The 6,355-nt window shown below is 33.1% G+C and overlaps 1 protein-coding gene across 2 annotated transcripts in view; it reads left to right on the top strand.

The window, feature by feature from the left end:
• The first annotated feature begins 339 nt into the window (after window positions 1-339).
• The window catches only part of LOC117177177, a 131,881-nt gene continuing 125,865 nt past the window's right edge, over window positions 340-6,355 (top strand). For both annotated transcript variants that reach the window (XM_033367690.1, XM_033367688.1), the window contains exon 1: window positions 340-479. The gene's annotated coding sequence lies outside the window, so the exon portion shown is untranslated. The remainder of the gene's footprint in view (window positions 480-6,355) is intronic.

Below are 6,355 nucleotides of genomic sequence, written 5' to 3'. Positions count from 1 at the left end.
AACAAATGTGGCATCTTCGAATTGATTAGAGCATTATTTCCTAAAAAACTTTGTTTATTCTGCATTAAAACAAAAAATCAAATCACCCCACAAATTGTAACCTACACTGCATCTCCTCAACCATTAGTGAACTCAATGGAACCAATTAAACTTAGAAAATTTAAAATAGATTTAGAGGACTAGGCCTTGTCTCCAAAGGGGGGTGTTACGCAGTCGACTTTGACCTACTTGCGTCATAGATTTAGGCAATCCCACATGTATCCGCTAGACTATAAGTAGGACCACACCTATGGTCTCTAGTTCAGTTCTAATCTTGCCTACGAATTGTGTAAAAAGGTTAATAAAGAAACACCGAATTGTCTAACAGCAATTCGGTTAGTTTTTTAAAATGTTAGAACATCCTTTTGCGCATAAGAAATTAATGTCAAAATAGAATATGTACGGTGGACGTCATTTTTTATTGGAAATAGTTTAAAAAGGTATAAATAAATTAACAGTATGTTGTAAACTAACAATCGATTTTTTGTAAAAGTAATTGTTTACAATATAGAGTTGTATATTAAGAGCGGTATTTATTACAAGAGGCGACTCGCCTCTTGGGTTCATTTTCTGAATTATAGTGATGATGATAAGTGGTCGAGAGTGTCAAGTTCAAAAGTGGGCAATGGATTTGCGCTTTGGAGACGTATACACAGCTTATAAGTCGGACTTATCGCCAAGTTAGCGCCGCCTTAGACGACCGGCTGGGTCAACCCTCGCTCGTTAATTTTACGATGATAATTTCTCGCAGCGCGTGAATCTCTTCAGAATATCCAGCAGACCGCTGTGCATGCAAACTCTAGGATTTAATTACGCCTCCACGCCAATCAACCTGAAACTCTGAAATTAATCAGTCTCATACGCTGAAGCTTTTATTTTTAGTAGTTTTAGATAAATAAAGAATCAATAATTAACTATAATATAGAAGAAGAAAAAGTGATAGTTGGGTAATATTGTGATTGAAGTAAAAGTTTAAATCCTTGAGAACTGAGACTCCAATAAGACTCTTTTTTCTCCCTTTTTAGTTCGTTCATATCCGATAGATGGCCAATGACGGATGCAGACGTGTTAAACTGCGCATGTACCGAAAAGCGCGGAACTGTTTGAAGACAATTAATACTATGAATAATCATACAGATATATATTAACAGAAGTTTGTTCTTTTTTTCTTTTGACGGATTAAATTTAATGATAGAAATATTTATAACTTCTTAAAAAAATTTAATATTAACATAATTTTTCAAGTTTATATTAAATAATTTGCTATAAGCCCACGCTTTTTAGTACGGGTTCAACTGGAAACGTCAGATTTTGAGCATAACCTTAAAAACTGTCACATCTTATATGCGTTAGCTTCCTGTCAAGGCAGACGAATCTCTATCATTTTTGTTGCTCTATTAAATTCATTCCGGTAAATATGACTTAATCTGTATTATAAAGTAAAAGGTGCATCAGTAACTTCTAAAATATTGAAAGTGCGAGTCGAGGCAGAAAATTAGTTCGAAAAAAAGTGTCTATTAGAACAAATACTTTGGATTCCTCTGAAATTGTTTATCATTTTGGTTTCCTTTTAAGAAAGAATGGTTCCTGTCTAGCATCTATTAAATTAGTTCAGTTACATAAGCCCCGCCCCCTCTTTTAATTTTCGGGTTTTCTATAGCTCACTGAATTGCACCCTAAATGCGCTCAAATGGGCCACCGATAAAGATTGCTGCGCCACTACACTATAGGAGTTATATCAGATGTTACGCAGGGGGGCTAGCGTCACGCTACCCCCCCCCCCCCCAATAGAAACAAGAAAACTTAAATCAAATGATCTTGAATAAAGATCATATAGAAATAAAGCCATAAAGAAATATTTTTGTGCCGCAATGATAATCAAGTTATCGACGATCAAAAAGTGGAGGTGGGGGGCTGGCGTCATTTTTCCAAACAAATAACATTTTTCCGAATCCATCATACCTATATTTTGTAACTTGCAATGCGCTCAAATGCGCCACCAGTAAAAAGCGTTGCGCTAGCTATTTAAAAAAGAAATCATATCCGAACAGATTATTATAAATTTGTATATTGCAATTTTGGTTATTTGAAGAGAGCTTTGGATAGTAGATCGTAACAAGTGGTAGTGAGGGGATTGATTATGGTTTTTTGTTAATTTCGAACGTGACGCATTTTCAATTCTATACGAAAATCTCTTCATAAAATTGTACAGTGTAATTTAGGTTATTTGGAGATATCATTGAATAGTGGATTGGTAATAAGTGGGAAAGAGGGGGTTGAAGCGCATTTGAAACCCTATGAGTGCATTTTAAGACGAATAAATCCATACCCTCAACTTTATATTGCACATCACTGTTGAGGATTTAAGAACTGTTTTATGCTGGCCCCCTTTTCCAAAATATGATATCTTTGTTAATTATCTAGCGCACAATATGTTAGTAGTGGCGCATTTGAGTGCATTTGAAGTTACGAAAGATAGGTATGATGAATTTGAAAAAATTTTATTAGTTTAGAAAAATTACGCAAGCCCCCTCCCCCATTTTAATCGCTGATATCTCGGTTACCAATGAGGCGCAACATTTTTTCTTTATGGCGCAAACATTTTGTTGGTGGCGCATTTGATCGCATTCGGGGCGTAATTCAGTGGGTTATACAAGTCCCGAAAATTAAGAGAGGGGGGATGGTGGTGTAACTGACCTTAATAAATACTTAAGAGTTTTGCAAATATGCATTCAAAGAACAGGCGCGTGCGCTATATTTAGTTAAATAAATGCATAAAAAACAATAATTTTCTGAATAAAAAACTTTAAATAGGATTAGAATCGCTTCACAAGATTTCAAGTTATATTTCAAGATTGCGAGGAGTTTCGCAAGACTTCAAGTTATTTTTAAAGATTTCAATGGGTTTCAAATGACTTCTAATCATTTTTAGGAATTTCATAGGATTTCAGTAATTCAAGATTTTTTAAATGAATTTCCAAGAATCTTTTGAGACTTCTGGGTATATGTAAAGATTTTAATGAATTTCACTAGATTTGTATATATGTCAGCTACTTTTAGAAGACTTTAAGGAAATTAGAGTGATTTTTACGATTTTTCAAAAGTTTTCAATGCGTTTCAAAAGATTTAAAAGTATTTCAAGATATTTCAAGATTTTCCTGTAGGTCCAACTGATTTTTTTTAGAGATTTCTAGGAGTTCCACAGAAACTCAAGGTATTTTTAAAGATTTCGAAAGATTGCTAAGGATTTCATGTAACATCTAATCGTTTTCAGAAATTTCAAAGAAATTCATTATTCAATAAATTTCAAGGCATTTACAAGACTCTTTTAAGATTTCATAGCCTGTACAAGGATTTTAAGTGATTTCGTGGGATTTTTATACATTTCAACTAATTTCAAGACTAATTTTAGATGATTTAAAGGAATTCAGAGAGAGATAATTTAACGATTTCTAAAAGTTTTCAATGGGTTTCAAAAAATGTCAAGGGATTTTGAAAAACTTCTAGAGATCCCAAACTAATTACAATATTTTGAGGCTTCTCGAAGTATTTCAGAATATTTCAAGGGATTGGGCATGATTTAAAGTTTTTTTAATAGTTTTCGAGAGGTTTCACAGGATTTCACAGTAAAAAAAGTATTTAATTTAAGTCGAAAATTCGGCTGATTTTAAGGTGTCGCAAAAAGAAGCATAGGCAATCTAAATTAAGAATTACATCTGAACATTTAATTAAGAGAATTAGATTCCTGAAATTCACGTCGGGACCATTTGAAATTCAGGGAGGCATGACCTGAAATTCAGATGTGCTCGCTCTTCAATTAAGAATATATTTATACTGAAGGCTAGCGCAACCTTAAGTTAATATACTATCCTAACTGAAATTTGGGGTAATATTCTAACTAAAAACTAGGAATTTCTCACACCTTACCGACACTCCTCAGCTGTTCTTATATAATAGTTATTCGTTTTAGGAAATATACAAGTTGGGTTCAAACTTGTAAGAAAATACAGGAAAGTTAGGAAAAATGGAAAAAACAGTATATTGAGGGCAGGCGCGGTCCAAAATCTTCAGACAATTGCGTTCCGTAATGTATTAAAAGGGCGCTCACGTTGCGAAGTAAAAAGTTTTGTAATAATTTAGTTATTTTGTTGGGTTTGATAATCCAAATATTGGTTGACAACTGTTTCATAGCCTACACTGACCGAGGCGACATGGAGTATTGGAGTAGGATGCGACTAGAATAAATGGCCACGAACTGTGTAGTAGCGCATGCGTTCTGTAACGTCATGCAAGGTAGTACGAACCTGAAATTCAGGAAAGGCATATTCCTTTATTTTAGGTGACGAAAGCCTTACAGGTTATTTTAGGTTGCCTTCAACTTACTTTCAGAACTGAATATTGAAATTTAGGAGGATACTTTACTTTATTCCAGTAGAAAAATGCTGATTTCTCATTTAAGAAAAGTTAGTGTTTTATTCAAGATAGTTTGTACACTTAAATTCAGGTACTTCCTTGATTCAAGTAAAATCTGAAATTAAGTAGAATATAACTTTAAGTATTTATTTTTACTGTGTTCACAAGATTTCAAATTCAAAGGATTCAGAGCAATTTTACGCATTTTCAAACAATTTTAATGGATAACAAGAGAATTTAAGGGATTTTGAAAAATGTCTGGAGATCCTTACTATTTTTAAATAAGTTTCAAGTGATTTATAAACATTTTAAGGTATTTCAGAGGATTTTACTGAGGATTTCAACTAAATAAGCTAGGATTTAAAAGTTATGAGGCATTTCAAATGACTTTTAAAAGATTAAAAATAAATTTAGGAAGATTTACGAGCTTTATAACATTTTCAATTGATTCTAACAAAATGAGAAAAATTTTGAAGATTCTTAAAGTCTTTAAACTGATTGCAGAAAATTTTAAAAGGTTACGAGGAATACTAATTCTGAAGAATAAGTATTTTAGGATCAGTTAATATTTACTTGCATTGTTTTTATAGGGTTGTTGGCTATATGAATGGTCGGGAATCATAAGGGATTAACCCTTATGGGAAAAATTTGGCAGGAGAATGGAAAACTGTTCACCTAGTACGTTTCCAGATAGCCTTTTGAGGAACTTTATTATTTTATTAAAAATACTAAGATTCATTTTTTTTGTCACTTTCTGAAAAAATCACGACACTTATGACAGATTGGACAATGCAAAAAGCCAAAAAAGCGAATTTTGAAAATTTTGTTTGTTTAGCGACTTATGGTTCCTAACCTAACCGTAAACACGATAACTCTCGAAAAAATAAACGAATCAAATTCATCTTTGACACACTTTTTTAGGTCCTAAAAGAAAGGACGAATTTGTGAACCAGCCATTTTTGATAAAAATTGAAAAAGTAAGCGCATTTTGAACATTTTTGAGATCACTTTTTTCTGAATTTGAAAATTCTATGTACGGATATTTATAGTATTAAAAAGAAAAAACAATTTATTTTTATGACTTTTTTGGATAAAAAGAAAATTCTCAGAGTTATACCGTTTTCAAGATTTTTTTAATCAACCGAAAATCAAAATTTGAAGCCGAAAAACGCACGATATGAAAAAAAGTCAAAAAAAGAGAAACATTTCTTTTAGAAAGCCCTACAAGATTATCATAACCAATTTTTGTATTTTCTTCAAAAATCGAAAATTCAAATTTTGATTGCACAAAAAATAATGGAAAATAAAAAATTACATTTTGTGGACAAACTATGTAGGATACGAAAAAAGATGAATTTACAAAAATGGTTATCCCGAAAAAGATCTACAACTTCGTTAAGAATCACTTCTTGATAGGATGCGTACTTTTTGTTTCATTCGCGAAAAATAACGATGAAAAAAAATAAAATAAAAAAAATGTATGGAAAAACGACAAAAGTTACGAGAAAAAAAATCCAAAAAAACCTGTTTACAAATTTCTGTCGGAAATCGAGCGCGCAGCGCGAGTGTCACGATGAGAATGTGTGCAAGCATTCCAAATGCAAAGTATAAATATCCGAGCGCGAAGCGCGAGGTGTAACAATGTTCGAGCGCGAAGCGCGAGATTCAACTGTCGCGCGCCCTAGGCGCGTTCAAACTTGCAAGCGAAGCAAGCCGCGCCCGTAGTGCGCGATGAGAATGTGCCCGCCAAGCGGGCAGATTTTTTCTTTTAGTATGGCAATGTTGAATAATCGCGCACATAGCACTCGCGTTTGTTTGATAGTACAGTAAAGATTGGTTATTAAACCGAAGTAACAGTCTTACTATGAATCGGTTATTTTCTGCTGATCATTCGTAAATAGGG

Source organism: Belonocnema kinseyi, chromosome 7 (assembly GCF_010883055.1).
Source record: "Belonocnema kinseyi isolate 2016_QV_RU_SX_M_011 chromosome 7, B_treatae_v1, whole genome shotgun sequence".
In the NCBI taxonomy this organism is placed as follows: Eukaryota; Metazoa; Arthropoda; class Insecta; order Hymenoptera; family Cynipidae; genus Belonocnema; species Belonocnema kinseyi.
This window is presented reverse-complemented; position numbering and strand designations above follow the sequence as displayed.